The sequence below is a fragment of the Alligator mississippiensis genome, chromosome 5, assembly GCF_030867095.1.
Source record: "Alligator mississippiensis isolate rAllMis1 chromosome 5, rAllMis1, whole genome shotgun sequence".
Taxonomy (NCBI): domain Eukaryota; kingdom Metazoa; phylum Chordata; order Crocodylia; family Alligatoridae; genus Alligator; species Alligator mississippiensis.
Genome location: NC_081828.1, coordinates 197,573,231 through 197,589,902, shown reverse-complemented (window position 1 = coordinate 197,589,902; position 16,672 = coordinate 197,573,231).

The window sequence follows — 16,672 nt, the reverse complement described above, 5'->3', positions numbered from 1 at the left end:
GAGAGTTCTCTTACAAGAATAAATGCTTATATGCTCCCCAACCCCTGGTCTGGTCTGGGAGGGGAGGGAAGGGGAGCAGAGGAGGCTGCTCTGGTCTCGGGGCTTTGACTGCTGTTCCTTTCCCCTCCCAACCTGGTCTGGGAGAAGAGCTTGATGCTTCTTCCCCAGATCAGGGACTGCTTGGTCTGATGAACAGGCTGGGGACTTGTCCCTGTTCCCTCTGCTCCTGGTGGGGCTGCAGGTACTGGCTTTGAGGTGCCGCACAGGGGAGGAATCTTGCTCACCTGCAGCACTTGAGTCCTGTGCCTACAGCACAACACTCAAGGCTGTTGGTGCTTGCTTTGAAATCAAATGAAAAACTAAACTAAACTAAAAACCCAGAACCCACAGCCCTGGCAGGGTCCCTAGTCTGGGACTAGGTGGGAGGCTTTGCTCTACTACTCCAGTCTCTAAAGATCAGAAAGAGTGAACATCTGCTCATGGCTTTAGTTTAAGTCATGAATGAGTCTCGTACAGGAACTTTTATAAGGGTGATTTTTTTTCACAGTGGAGTCCCCTCCTAGATAAGTTCCCTTTATACCAGAAGACCTCCAGATCCCATGACACATCCCCTCATTCCCTGCTTTCATCTGTTAACACTTTTAGGGGATGTATCACATGGACTAAAAGTTTGCAAGAGAATATTTTTGGTATACAGTGAGGACATGAAAGGACTTTGGGTCAGAATCCTGAAGCTACTTCAACCATCGAGAAACATTAGGATTTTTAACAACTCGGAAATGCTATTATACTGTAACTTCTCATGGAATTTTTTTTTTAATCTTATGGAGGCAAAAGGAAAGGAAAAAACAAAGTGAAGGGAATTGTTCATGGTTGCAGAATATTAGTCTAAATAAAGAATGCTCTCTTCTCTCTTTGTTCCTTTTTATGTTCCTTTTTCAACCCTAATTGATATTTTTGTGTTTTCTCCTGCTATTCCATTCTTTGTGCAGATTAATATTAATTATTAATCTTACCAAATACTGACTTCTATTGAAGCGATATCAAGATATATTGATCCAAGAAATAAATATTGTCAAGAAAAACTGGGGTCAATATGTACTATATGGGGACAATAAATCTTGATTTTCATGCATACAATATATATCTTGTTGCATTTTATGTATTCCATTTGTCTTGATCATCAAAATATTATTCTTAGAATTGCCATGGACTTCTGCCCACTGATACTATTGTACATAGAAATCTCTCTGTATGCATTATGACCATTACTTTCTAAGTATGTTGGTATTATAAATTAAAGTTAACATTTTGTAAACAAGGTTCCCCCAACCCAGGTCCCACTTTATACTTCAATTTAAACACCAAAATAAATTACCTGATTTTCATCTGTCATGAGCATTCAGGTGTTCACACTAATTTCTCATTGGAATGTACTTCTGATCACTCCCCTGGCCACTCTTTCACTATGAAATGAATCTCCAAATGCATTATATTATAATATATACATATTCTTTTATCGTGGAATTTGCTAGTATAGGAAATCCATACTGAATTACAGGCTATATTTTCATGAAATAACATAGTAATATATCTCCCGTAGTGCATTTAGACAGAGACATTCAGCCAAAGAGTCTGGCTCATAGGGAATCATAATGATACGAGGACCCAAACTCCAACTCTCATGAGGCAGTACAGCACAGATGCTACTTTGCACAGATGCTACTTAATGCTGAACTGGCTCAAAAGGGGGGGGGGGGGGGAGTGTGTTTCTGTTCAACCAACTGGGATATTTTAATATTAAAGCAAAATGAAATAAAATATTTAATTTATATATCTCATATTGGGATGTTAGACAGTTCAGTGAAATAGAGATTTTTCTAATGAAATGGTCTTTTTATAGAATTTTCATTGGAAAATAATTGACAGAATCCTTGTCTATCTGTAGAAAAATGCTTTCATATCCTATTCAACACAACTATCTAAAGATTTGAATTCTGAAAGACTTGGAAGTTTTCTCAAAGATTCTAAGGGGTACATGGTAGATCATCATCCATAGTAGACATTGGCCTTATAAAAATATACAGGTCTCTTGGGAGTCACTGATCTCCCAGGAGAAACCAAGAGGGTATTCATAGATTTCATAGACATTAGGGCTGGAAGGGACCTCGGAAGATCATCGAGTCCAGCCCCCCTGCCCAAAGGGCAGGAAGTCAGTTGGGGTCATAGGATCCCAGCAAGATGAGCATCCAGTTTCATCTTGAATGTATGTTCTGGATTTTTCTCTCAGAGCAAAAATGTCCATTCAAGAAGAAAAATAACCTGGAATAACCAGGGTTAAATCACTCCCAGGACAGTGGGAGAGAAGCCACAGAATATTCTTTCAGCATCCCGAGGTGCTTTGCTCCCACCCTCCCCCTTCTGGGACACAGTGTGTCACTTTCTGGACTCTGCAGCTCCAACAGCACAGAAAGCAGGACACATCCCCTTCACAATCCTACATTATGCTGCAGGGAGAGACAGACTGATTCTGAGCAGCTTGGGGTAGCTAATTAGGTAGCCCTTGTGCACTGTTTCCATCTGTCTCCAGGCAGACTGAGAGAGCCTGAAGAGCATACTGAGTTATGTACACAGAGGCCCCTGGCTGTGTAGCATCAGCACTGCAAGCTCTCTGCTCTTCAGGTGCTGGGCATTTATATATCTGTTCAGGCATCTCCAGGTAAGTTTTTCTACCCAGAGAACAAACCCAGGACAATTCTCACAGATCATTTGAATGTGTGTATGCAGCCATGGAAATAAAAGCATATTGAAAGTAAAACTAACGAATTCAGGTTTAAAACTGCAAAAGCCAAATTCTGTCTCTATAATGTATACTGGGTATGTCTACATGAGACACTTTACTGCACAGTAGACTAATCTACTGCACAGTAAGGCATCACCATTTAATTGTGTGCAGCAGGTACTGTGCAGTAAATTAGGCTGAGTGGTTTTCTTTTACTTGTAAATACAGGTAATCGATTAACTGCACATTAGCTACTGTGCAATAGTGCTTGTGTAGACAGCTGAGTGGGAGCAAATTGCTCCCAGTCAGCCCAGGCAGCAGGAGGAACTGTCTCCTCCCTTGCAGCTGTTTCCTGGCCCCCTGTCCTGATTGGCAGATCAGGCCAGAGGGCTGGGAAACAGCTGTCTGGAAGGTGGGACAGCCCCCTGAGCCCAGACCTGACCCTGGTACCCCCTCCCAGCCCAGGTATTTTACTGCACAGCAAGCTTCTTGTGCATTAATTGCATGTGTAGACTCACCCACTAAGCAGTTCCTCCACCTGCTGCAATCCAACACAAAAGGTGAGTTATTTGAAGGCCTTTTAGACAGGGCCTAATTCTGCTCTGTCTTATATCAGTTTTGTGTTTGTATTAATCAATGGACTCCAATGGGGTTACTTCTTAGAATACAGCAAATGAAAGAAACCTATTATTGTATTTATTTTCCTGAGGTCAAGGCTGACAGAACATGAATAAGTCACACTTCAGTGTTTTATTTGCTAAGCAATACAGATGGAGCTCCTGGAGGATCTCACTACAAGGATTATTTTTTGTGTGGCAGAAAAACTAGAATCCCACAGAAATATGTTGGGTTCCCTGTATGGTTGACTCAGCATGGTTCTTTCTAAGGGTCATGAACTGAGTATCAGCATCTTTACCATCCAGTGATCTTAGGGCTGGTCTAAATAATTTTTTCCCCTTGGAAAATGGTCTTCAGATGAAATTGAATTTTTTGTGGAAAAGATAGATTTTTAGGTTAATTTCATTGCAGAAAATCAAATGCAATGCTTTCTTCCAGGTCAATACCAGTCTCTCTGTCTGTCTAACATAGATACCAAGTGAGTGTGGGAACATGCATGCAACAGGAAGGGTCTACAATGTACTATGAAAAAGATACAGAATCAGGGAGTTGGGCCCATAGGGAAGACTGGATATCAGAGGAACCAAGAATTACCTAGCTCGTGAGGTATGGTAGCAGCACAGGCAGATACAGAGATGTTTAATGTTGATGAATGTTGAGGGGTGCGTGCATGTGTGCGAGTTTGCACTTACACATATATACATACACTGTTACCATTCCAACCACTGTCATAATTTTCAAAGAATGAAGGATTGAGGATATAGCGTTTAGTGATGTTCTTGAAGATGAAAGCTCTACCTCATTATTATAATTAAAATTACAGACCCATAGTTACATTATTACTTAATTTATTATCCACCTCTTAATATTTTTATTGTGTTAACTTCAAACAGGCAAGGCAACAGAAGAGGTTGATGCATACAAAATGTCCAGATGAAGATATAAAACTTGCAGTCTTACTGTAGCAGTTGGTCAATGAAACTGATTTTAACAAGACCACAGATACATCTATCTACGAAATTTAACACTAGCTCTCACAGAATGTTTTACAGTGGGGAAAATATTGTGAACTTTTAAAAATTAATATAAATTACAATATATTTTGCATTTATTTCTAATAAAATCAGCATGGGATTGTAATTTAGATGGGATTATGACATTAAAAAAAAAGATGCAAAAGAAGTAAATACTATTAGTGGTTTCTTACACTTGAGAGCTGGAGTGGGATTTTCCTGTTTAAGGCAACATCTGGAGGAAAAATATCCACTTTCCTTTGATTGCCTGATATATTCATAGAGAAAAAACTTCTGCTGAGTGAGTCTGAAAGGTTTGGAATTTGGTTTTAATTCAGATCATCTTCCAAACTACCAGCCAAATCAGATTGGAAATCTTATGAGAAGCAGGTTTTCTTGTGAGCTATCTGGCAGTCCCAGTTCTTATCCCAGATGGAAGTACACAGGAAAAGGAATATTTTGGCACACTTAGTTATTTCTATGTGGAAACAAAATGGGAAGAAACATATGTTTCAAACATCTAGCTCACTTTTTTGTTCTAGAAATAAGTGAAAGTTGTAATTCTTTTAGAACTAGATAAAACCAATACCTGTGTGGGCTAAACATTAAGTGAGTCCGGAAGTTATGCATGAAACTGCCACTGGTTTTCACAGGAATTTCTCACCAAAATGATGATAGCTCATAGCTGTAGATTTGTACCTTGACACCAATGTTGAAGAAAATTGCATTTTACTTAGAGATATACAGATGTGTATTCAATGTACTCTAAGCAAGATCCCACCAGGATGCTGGTGTATTCTTTAACAGATACGATATAGATGGTGAATGTGTTAGACCATATAATCCTTGTCCAGTACAACATTTTGAGAGAGACTTGCATTTCCTTTCTGGCTCTACCACTGATTTGAAGTCTGACCTTTAACAATTCCCTCTTTCTTCCTTTTTTTCCCCCCTTCCCTCCATTTGTCTTGTCAATTGTAATTTGTCAATTGTAAGCTCTTTAGGACAGAGTGTAACACTATCTATGAATCTGTATTTATCTTAGGGGAAAATGTTCATGACTAGGGGCTCTTAGAATCTCTGAAAAATAAACAGTAATAGTAACAGCTCTGTTGTAAATAAAATCCATATTAGGAAAGCTACCAGTCTGTATTTGAACCCGTTGGGGGCACAAGAAGAAAAGAAAGAAAGAAAGAGCTTCTTTTGACTCTAATAGAGTTTAGCATACTACTGTGTTCACTGATCAGTCATTTAAATGTGATAATAAAATGATGTCGAAAATGGTCTCACTAACATATTTCTTTTATGTCTTCATTTCATCAAGGATAGAAAGACCTGTCACCAGAGAAGGCATGATATGCCTTGTCACCTCTCACATCAGCTGTCTCTATTTCTTGTCTTTCATATCCATGTCAGTGGATTCCATTGTAGATACTGATAATTTAACTACACGTCTTTCACATTAGATTATATTAGATACTTTGAAAAATGCTTTTGGCTCCCTTAGAATGAAAGACATCATATAACACTGTTTTATTTTGGTTATATATTGTATCTGAGAGTGTGATAGAATTAGGGACTTGGATAAGAAAGAACTGTCTAAAAATTCAATAAAGCATTGAAGGCAGAGGCAAATGCTATGAGAACTGAGGAGCTGCTAGTCTTCAGGATAACAAAGAGAAATGGTCTCTACTTGTTAAGGAACTATGCTTCCTCACATTCCTTTTGGGCAACCGTCTGCTTATTGATAAGCTAACATGATCAGTTCCACCTTGGAAAGTTACAGAATAGCTTGGAAATTGAAGTTCCTTCCTGACAAGTATCAGATAGTAGTTTGGGTATGCCCCAAAACATGAAAATTACAGGCCAGATCCAAATCAGTTGATTTAATGCCTAAACAGGACTTAGCCCAAATTTAGGTGCCTAAGGGCACATCTACACGTGGCTGTATGATGCCTTTGTTACTAAGCCATCATTCAGGACTTCCTTTTGGAAGCACTACATCTGATTATATATGATTAATTTGTTTTTAAATCTTAAAGAATTTGGAACCAAAGTATAAGTTGGCCTCATAGAAAGAAAGAAAACTTTCATTAGTTATTAGGGTGTGTGAAGTGGGCCCTACTTGATTTGGATTTGGATTCAGCCCGAATCAGGGAGAGAGCTTTGATTCGTTGATTCAGATCACTGTCCCTGATTCGATTCAGCTGAATCCAAATCTGAAGATTTGATGCTAATTTGGAGAATCAGTGATTCAGACATAGGCACAGCTTTAAAAGTTTTTTCTACATACCTCGAGGTAGCAGGCATGGCTCATGATTGCTGAGATGCTGGGGCACATGGATCATCCCACAGGAGTGTAGTGGGCCTTCCACGTGCTCAGCAGCGAAGCCAGAAGTGAACCGTAAGTACTTCTGGTCCACTTCTGTGTCTGCCAGGGAGTGCGCGGCCCCCACCCCCGCACCTCCCCAGCTTGGTGATTGGCCACAGGGGGACCCTGGGTGCCCCCCTCCAGACCCAGGAGGCACCAGTTGTCAAGCCAGGAGGGGTGGGGGGCCCCCAAGCACACCTCAGCGGACCCAGAAGTGGGCCGGAACTGCTTCTGATACACTTCTGGGTCTGCTGCCAAGTGCACTGGGGAGCTCCTTGCGCTCCTGTGGGATGCTCCATGTGCCCCAGCATCGCAGCATTCACAAGCCCCTGCTACTTAGAGGTATGTAGAAAAAAACATTTAAAGGTGTCTCTACGTCTGACTCTTTCTGAATCTCTCTGAATTGATTTGCAGGGTTCCAGTTTGATTTGGAGAGTTACAGGATCCTTTGATTTGATTCAGATTCAGAGGTTTGGCCACTGAATCAGGCCGAATCTCTGCCAAATCAAATCAGGGACCAAAGCTTCACACAGTCCTATTAGTTATACCTGGCACAGGCCTGCAATGTTGTACTGTTTTGAAACTGTTCTCTAGTAATGCTTTCATAGATTTCATAGATTTCATAGACATTAGGGCTGGAAGGGACCTCGGAAGATCATCGAGTCCAGCCCCCCGCCCAAAGGGCAAGAAGTCAGCTGGGGTCATAGGATCCCAGCAAGATAAGCATCCAGTTTCATCTTGAAGGTGTTCAATGAAGGCGCTTGAACAACCTCCGGCGGCAGACTGTTCCAGACCTTGGGGGCTCGGACAGTAAAGAAATTCTTCCTTATGTCCAGCCTGAAACGATCTTGTAGTAGTTTGTGACCATTCGTCCTCGTCATCCCTTGGGGCGCTCTGGTGAACAAACGTTCCCCTAGATACTGGTGATCACCCCTGATAAACTTGTAGGTGGCCATCAGATCACCCCTGAGCCTGCACTTTTCCAGGCTAAAGAGCCCCAGGGCTCTCAGCCTGTCATCGTAGGGTCTGCTTCCCTGACCTCTGATCATGCGTATGGCTCTTCTCTGGACTCTCTCAAGCTTCTCCACATCCTTTTTGAATTGTGGAGCCCAAAACTGGACGCAGTACTCCAGCTGCGGCCTCACTAAGGCCGAGTACAGGGGGAGAATGACGTCCCGGGATTTGCTTGAGAAGCATCTATGGATGCAAGCCAGCGTTTTGGTCGCTTTACTAGCCGCAGCATCGCATTGCAGGCTCATGTTCATCTTGTGGTCAATGATGACCCCCAAGTCTCTTTCTTGCATAGTGCTAGCCAACATAGCACTGCTGAGCCTATAAGGATGCTGCGGGTTTTTTTTTCCCAAGGTGGAGAACCTTGCATTTATCGGCATTGAACACCATCAGATTCTCATCCGCCCACTTGCTGAGCCTGTCCAGGTCAGCCTGGATCACCCGCCTGTCTTCTGGTGTGGATGCTTTGCCCCAAAGTTTGGTGTCATCGGCGAACTTGGCCAGTCCGCTTCTGACTCCAGTGTCCACATCATTAATGAAGATGTTGAACAGTATGGGTCCAAGGACAGAGCCCTGGGGGACCCCACTGGTCACAGGACACCATGATGAGTGACTTCCATCAATTACTATCCTCTGGGTCCGACCCCGGAGCCAATTTTCCAGCCAGTGGATCATGGAGGACCCAAGGCGACAATTGGCCAGTTTCTCCAAGAGACGATCATGGGACACCAGATCGAAGGCTTTTTTTGAAGTCAAGATATATGACATCAATCTCATCTCCCTTGTCCAGGTGATAGGTCACCTGGTCGTAGAAGGAAATGAGATTGGTCAAGCAAGACCTACCCGCAACAAACCCGTTCTGGCTATACCTTAAAATGTTGGCGTCGGCCAGTCCATTAAGGATGGCCTCCTTAATAAACTTTTCTAAGATCTTCCCCAGGATAGAAGTCAGGCTGATGGGCCTATTGTTAGCCGGATCCACTTTCCTTCCTTTCTTGAAGATAGGCACCACATTGGCCTTCTTCCACTCTTCGGGCACTACACCAGAGCGCCATGAGTTTTCAAAGATCCGCGCTAGAGGCTGGGCTATGATGCTCGCCAGCTCCTTGAGTACCCTGGGGTGAAGATTGTCAGGGCCGGCTGACTTGAAGGTATCCAGCTTCTCAAGATGTTCCTTCATGAAGTCAGCATTAATGGAGGGCAGGGGATCACCCTCACCCGGACTTCCCGGCCCAGTAGCGGGCATAGGCGTCCCATGGGGCTGATGAAAGACCGACGCAAAGTACCTATTTAATGTACCTATTTAATATACATTATACTGAGGCATAATGCTGTATGCCTCAGTTTCCCTAATTTGATTGTATACTAAGAAGGCATGGGTTCACTTTAATCCAGTCACCTAAAATGCTTATTGGATCAAGGCATCAGGTAACATTAAGGAATGCCAGTGAATAAGTTAATAAGTTATTGACACTAAGGCACTGAGTTGATTTCAATTTAAGTAAAATGGAGCATCCTGATACAGTGAAATTAATTTTTAATTATTTTCATATGTAACCTTTTGATTTTCTATTTTAAAATGAATTTTCATTTTAAATGTTTATATTAGTAAAGAAAAATGTTTGAAAAATTTCAGGGTTTTTTGGTATGAAACATTTAGATTTTATCATAGCAAAATCTTTTGCTTTGTCTGCAGTGTTGTTGTTTTTTTTAGAGTTTCTTTCACAACATTTTTCTAATGCTTTTTTTTTTTTTTCTTTTCCAGAGTGGTAAAGATATTGGAAAGTGTGATTTTAGATACAGAAGACATGTTGATTTGTCCACGTCATATAATATTCATCCAGGTCTTTTATAATTCTGTTTAATTGTTGTAAATATGCCACTTTGAAAAAAAAATTGAAATCTCCAACAAACAAACAAACAAAAATTCAAAGAACTCTCTCCTAAACAATATTTAATATAGATAGCTGAAGAAATTGTTTCTCTCTATGTTCTTTACCATGGTAGCTGCACTCAGTGTGTACTCTAAAGGTGATAATACCCGTATGCAAATTCACTGGGACTGTTGGTAGAGAATTCTCTTCAGCTAAATCCACATTGTATCACTGTTAGAATGTCATACTGAACTGATTGTGGTTATGAGTTTCATTTAAAAAACTTCTTGGTGTCAGTAACCCCATTGGCTGATTCTAGTTACAGTTCCTCTTCAAACAGAAACATAATCTTACTATTTCCTTAAATACTTGTGGGTTGTTTTTTTTCATTTAGATAGAAAGGATAACAAATATATTGTCACAATCTTAATTTGGTTCTACTTGGATTCTTACACAAATAAAGTTGGAGGGACCGAACATACAAAAGATCTGTTCTACCCAGGTGATATAGGCTGAGCATTGCAGTGACAAATTTTTAGGTTACTTGCTGCTCCCTAAAATTTGCATCCTTGCTGGTTGGGACTTTTCCAATTAAAAAAGTTTTGTTGAAAAACTCTGGTTGGTTTGGTCAAAATATCTTGTACAAAGAAACCTTGGTTTGATGGAGTTTTGCTGAATTTAGTGCAGGGTTCGGAAGTAATAGCAATATGGCTGGATAAACTGGGAGTGGTAAGATTCTTCGCTCCATGGTGCACATGTTTTGGAGTTCTACTGGATGCTGTAGAGTATCTTGTCAAGGCAGCTGAACCCCATGGAAATGGATACTGAAGTCTCACAGCAGATATACCTGGCAGGTCTGCCTAGGGGCATGGGATCCTAGAAGCTGCAGGGGAAATCTTCCCAAATGGATTCAAACCCACATATGCCAGGAGAGTGCCCAAATTGGCTAACCAATACTGTATCTGATGTTGGGAAAGCGCTCACCAATCTTCCTGCAGCAAAGTGGTCAAAATTCATTGAGAATCTTGAGAGTGGTCAGAGAGAAATGAAGGGCATGCACATGGAAGAGTGAGTCTGACCCCCTAACCTTGCAATGAGGATGCTTACCTGAAGAAAGGAAGATTTAAGTTTTGTTCTTGGTTCCCATATTTCTTTTTCTATATTTACATTAACCAATCAATGAACAAAATACATGGACAGTTCTGGAAGCAGAAAACATAACCCAGATCTTCCCCTTCCTACATGAAGTCTACAACCACTAGGTCACATAGCTCTATTTCTTCTTGTGTTTCTTTCTGGTCTAATCAATTTTGACTTTTCTCTATATTTTTTTGGACAGTGGAACAGCTTCAATGAGGATGAGAGAGAATCTATGGTTTGTTAAGTTACATATCCTTCACTGCAGTATGAAATATTCTTTTCTTCTGCTTTCTGTCTTTTCAGTCCTTCAGCCTTCCTCCATGGTATACATTTAGGCAGCTGCATATTGACTGTGTTTCCCCACCAAGCTGATTATGTGGATCTGATTTTGAGGAACATATCTCTTTCGTTACCTGCAGAGGGAGCCTAAGCACATAACTCCAAGTTCTGAATTCTACTTGGGGAAGAGGGGAGCGCATCTACAAATGTGCATATACTGTGCAGTAACTGAAATTACCGCACAGTACAGGTGCATGTCTACACATGCATGCCCATACTGTGCAGTAAATATGATGACTTATGCCAACCTGAGCGTCGATTTGATACCTGCATCAGGCAAATATCAAATTTACGCCCTATTAGTTACTGTGCAGTAATGCATGTGTAGACACGTTACAGTGCAGTAACCCAGGGGGCCTCCCTGCTGGGTCTGCCCAGCAACTAGGGGGTCAGCCTGAGTCCAGTCCTCAGGGCTCCTGTCTGGCTGCCTGTCCTGGCTTTAGTTTGGGACTAAAGTTAGTCCCAAGTGCTGGTAGCTGGTTCTGGCTTCAGTTTGGGATTTAAGTTAGTCCCAAGTGCTGGCAGCCATGTAGCTTCAACTTAGAACTAAAGTTAGTCCCAAGGGCTGGCAGCCATGTGGCCAGATGCTACAGCTCCCCTTGGTGGCTACAGGGGCACATGGCAGGCTGCTCTGACCTGGGACTAAATTAAGACGCATGTGCCTGCACGTGTAGATGCTGGCCTATTTCCACTTACTGTGCAGTAATTTACTGCACAGTAAATTTAAGCCGGTGTAAATGCACATGTAGACACACCCGGGGTGCCTAAAAATTAGGCAATGCGGTGATTAACTTTTAGGCACCTAAGGTCTTCACTGGATCTTGCCACTTTGTGAATCCAAGCCTTTGTACAGTAAACAGCTAGATCTAAAATGCTATGGGAAGAGGACACTGAAATGCAGCCGGCTTGTTTAGATTCTGATCTGAAAGTGCTGTCAGATAAACTTTCCATGAACAATGCTAACTAAGTCTTGCTGATTAATTATTTGCCCAAAGAGCAATTAGTAAATATTTACCATTTAAAGCCTAATTAAAATGGAAGCAAGATTATAGCACAGTTAAGTATCGTATCTTAGAGGTCATTCCAAAGCTTCTTGGCAAGAGTCATACATTTATTTAGGGGAAAGCCATATTTATAAATGCATAGCTAAGTGCTGCCTATAGCAGACTCTTTTTTATTGCATCATGTAAATCATTTAACTCTAATCTTACTAATTGGCTCCAATCAGACTGTGTTTTTCCGGGAACAAAATGACATATCATAATATCTCAGGACTACGTTGCATTTTTGATTGGTCACAAAGGAGAGCTGGAAGAAGTGCCAGCCTCTCGAATTAATGTACTAGTTATACTCAGCAGAATTCTGTATTGTACCATATATTTACTGTATGGTATCTTTGGAGAGAGGAACAGTATAAAGAAATTACTTGTCCTCATAACAACAGAAGTAGGAGACTTTATACCTCAAAAAGGAAATACGCCAAACAAACACACACACACACAAACCAGGGAGTGTTTTTAATGTTTTCTCCAGGGTTCTGGAGCATTGGCTAGATTTGGCTCAAACCAAAATGTTCCATTAGAACAAACCCAAACAAAATTCAAAGTAAACTCTGAGCTTAAAATTGCTTTTCTTATTTATTTCTCTAAGGGCTTGTCTATACTTCTGCAGTAGCGGCCCAGACACATACCTCACCTACTGAACTCCCCAGGCATGTTCCAAACCAAAAATGCCACCAGTAAGGTTGCTCTGGTTTTGTCCTCATTACCCAATCTCAGACCTGCCAGTCTGAGGGCTCAAGAGTGGAGCCCTTCAAAGCCTCAGTTAGAAGCATGACTGAAGACTTGGGTGGGTAGAGCATGATCTCGGCTGCATCTACATAGGGCCTGATCCTGCACTGGCACACAGAACCATCAACAAAACCCTGGACCCAAATACCTTGAACTCTGGTGAATTCTTGTTTGTGGCTCTATAGCCAGTTTCATCCTCTTTGTGAACCAAAGTGTGGATCTGGCAGGTGAATTTCAAAACTATTTTTTACATGTATGCTTGCCGTTAGTTTAGGGTTGTGGGTATATGAATGCATTATTCCATTTTTGACGTCTGTCTACTTATGTATCTTATAAGTAAGGACAATTTACTGACCTTTAGCAGACGTTTTGAGGTCTTACTGGCACTCTCTATATTCAACAATGCAGATAGGAATTTTCCTTCCCTGCTTCCGTCAATATGTAGGTCAAAGAATTTACCTTCCATGCTACATGATTGTAGAAGGAAAAAGAAGGAATATATTTCCTCTGTAAAAGTGCCATATTACACAGGAGTGGTATGTTCTGGTCCAGTGTGGTGCCTAGGCTAGTAACTGGTTTGGTGCATTGCAGTGACGTATAGAAGGCAAATGGAAAGGTTTTTGTAGGAAATGAAGGCATCTGTAAGCATTAATCTACTCTCTTGACAATACACAAACACTGCTGTGCTAGCTTATATTTTATTAATAGAGATTTTTATGGGTTGTCACCATTACCGAAGGTACAATATAGTAGTCACTGGAAAAACAAACAAACAGGTGAGTTAATGGAAAAAACAGTGAGCTGGAATGGGAGGCATGCCTAAATCGTTAGTAACACAAGTTGCTGAGCCCTTGAGGAATGTTCTTGTCTTTAATGTATCTGTAGATCTCATGAACAGTTGCTGAAAACAGGCTGCTCACCATTCATATGCAGTCTTGTGGCATCTGAAAGAGAGGAGGCATGAGGAGTATCTACACTCCCTCCATGCCATGCCCAAGAGCACTGCTGCAAAACATACTGCACACATTTGCTTCTGCTTCACAAGTGCAAAAGCCTGAAAATGAGGGCAAATGGCTGCCTCAGGAGTGGCACTAAATGTCAGCCCTACCACAAGCTTTGGATCTCAGATGCTCTTATTGGCATATGCTGTCTCATTTCAGTGATTTGGAGTGAGTAGGTGGTGTGTGTCTCTCCCCCCGGAATGAACAATCACAGATATAAATGGTCTGAGTGAGAACAATGATGAAAACTTTTGCATCTTAAATGGATTCACAAGTTTCTGCAGAAAATAGTCCAAGAACATGGAGTTCCACATTGCTCTGTTTCTCACTTGGAATTTGATGCTGTCACTTTAAAACAAGCTTTGATGTTTTCTCAGTATAGCATTTGACTTAATATAACAATAGTCCATTTCCATACATTTTATGAGAAGGAAGATCTGTTGTTTATTAGAAGTTTTCCGATTAATTGGCGGCTGTCACCAAGTCTCCAGCTGGCTAAGTGCTAATGTGTTATTAGCCAAATCTCTGAACATTCATAAGCATTATAAATAGACTTCGTATAAATTATTGTTGTCCATAACGGCAATATTAAAACTAAAAAATATTTTGACTTTAAAGAAGCAGTCTAATAGACTCTGCATTTGATTAAGTTTTTCTTGTTGGTTTGTGTCCTGGACTATGTAATTGGTAATTTCAGACAAGAACTGCAATGAGGGCAATAATGGGCTTAACATTCTGTGACTCAGATTATAACATCTGGACCAAACTGTCACTGGAGCTTACTAGTGAGACAGAAGGAACTCTCAAAATCGCATTAGAGTTTTGTTGTAAAAGGCTGGAAAAGGTCATTCTCTTGCTTGCTCTCTAGCATTAGCTAACAGTATCATATTCAGGTGGGACCTCAAAAAGGGAGCCAAGCTCTTCCTGAAATCTTCATGTCATGAGTTAAGCTAAAACAACTCTCTCAAATTAGAAAGTAGGCATTTTAATGATTCTTTTGAAAGTGACAAAATCCCCTAATTACTATTGTCATTTCGATTCTGGGAGTATCCAGTTATCTTGAATAAAGAACCATCTAAGACAGGGGCAGGCAATTATTTTGGGTGGAGGGCCACTTACTGAGTTTTGGCAAGCCATAAAGAGCCACATGGCAGGCAGCCAGGGGCAAATAAATATTCATTTTCTAAATTTTTAGCAGCTCCGCGGGCTGGATAGAATGGCCTGGCGGGCTGCAGGTGGCCTGTGGGCCGTATTTTGCCCACCCCCATCTAAGAAGACAGATGGGAGACATGACTTTTATATGTTCTGTCACCTGTGAAAATTTCACCTCAAAGTTCAGTACCGAGGCCTAGACTCACATCCACCTTGGAGACAGCTAATGGGTTGTTTACATCACAATGGATGGCAAGTCCCAGAGCAGGGAAGAACTGATCATGCTGCATTTCCCAGGATGGTGTCTTAACCTCCTAGGTCATGGCTGTCTAACTGGCAGCCTGCAGGCTGCATGTAGCCTGCAACAGTTAAACTAGAGCCCCTAGGCTTCTGCCCAGCTGCCACTCTCCCTAACACATGGTGCAATGGTAACCAAAGTCCTCAGGCTCCCATCCCTCCTCCAGTTTTTGCTGCCCATCACTGCCCCAGGGGCAGAGCACTGCAGCACAGTGAGGCTGGGAGAGCTAAAGATGAGCCTGGGCATACAGTGCACTGGGTCCGGGCAGGGGGCATGCATATGTGGTGCCCCTAGAGAGCACACAGTGCAGTGGTGTGGGCTGCAAGATGGAGGGTAACTCAAACAAGCACTCAAATGTTTAGGGCTCTTAATTTGGAGTCTGGGTTCTGGCCCCTACTGTGAGGACAATTTATGCATTTTTACGTAATGGGCCTTTAGGATAAAATAGATGCCAAGCTGAACCCATCTGTCAAGACTGAGGTGGTCCTTTTGTCCAGTGGCAGAAATTTAGGCGCCACCAACATTAGGTGGGTGATCTGAACATATGTTGAATAGCAACTACATGACTAAATTCACTTTGCTAATCTAGTCTTAGCACACTGGTTTTAGAACAAACATGCCATGTTTCTTGTAGAACCAGTGCTAAGGATGAATCACTTTAGAAGCTTTCCCACAATGCTCAATATACAAATGAAATCCTCTTTAAACATTTCCAACCCTCTAGGAAGATTCAAGAGTCTGTGTGTGAAATGGCAGGGAAAGAATCTGAGGAGATATTTCAACACAATTCAGTACCGACCTCTTCTCACTTTATTTGACCTCTCACAGAATACCCAGAATTACCAGGCAGTAAGCTTTATTCAGAAATGTAGCATTATCTAACACCAAATTCATTTCAATAACACCTTTCCATAAAATACTGGTATTTCATCTGAGGATCTCAATGTACAGATGTAGAAAAAGATAATAGCTAAGTCTTAATATATGTTGTTCTCCACCCTCTTACAGGATGCCAAACTGAACTAAGCTGCAATTTATCCAGTCTGATAGGTAAATTTGTATTACTGATGCCTAGAAGACATATACTTGGATTTCCATTTGAATAACATAGCACAATGTATATAGCTGCCCTGTAATAGTGTACATGTATATAGAGAAAGCAGCAGATAAGTTAGTGCTTTTAAGGTTCAGGGATTTCAACATATTTCAAAATTGCAAAAGTACAATTCTGCTATTCTTGAGTATCTATGCACAAGATAAAAGCACTAAAACACTTTTAAAGT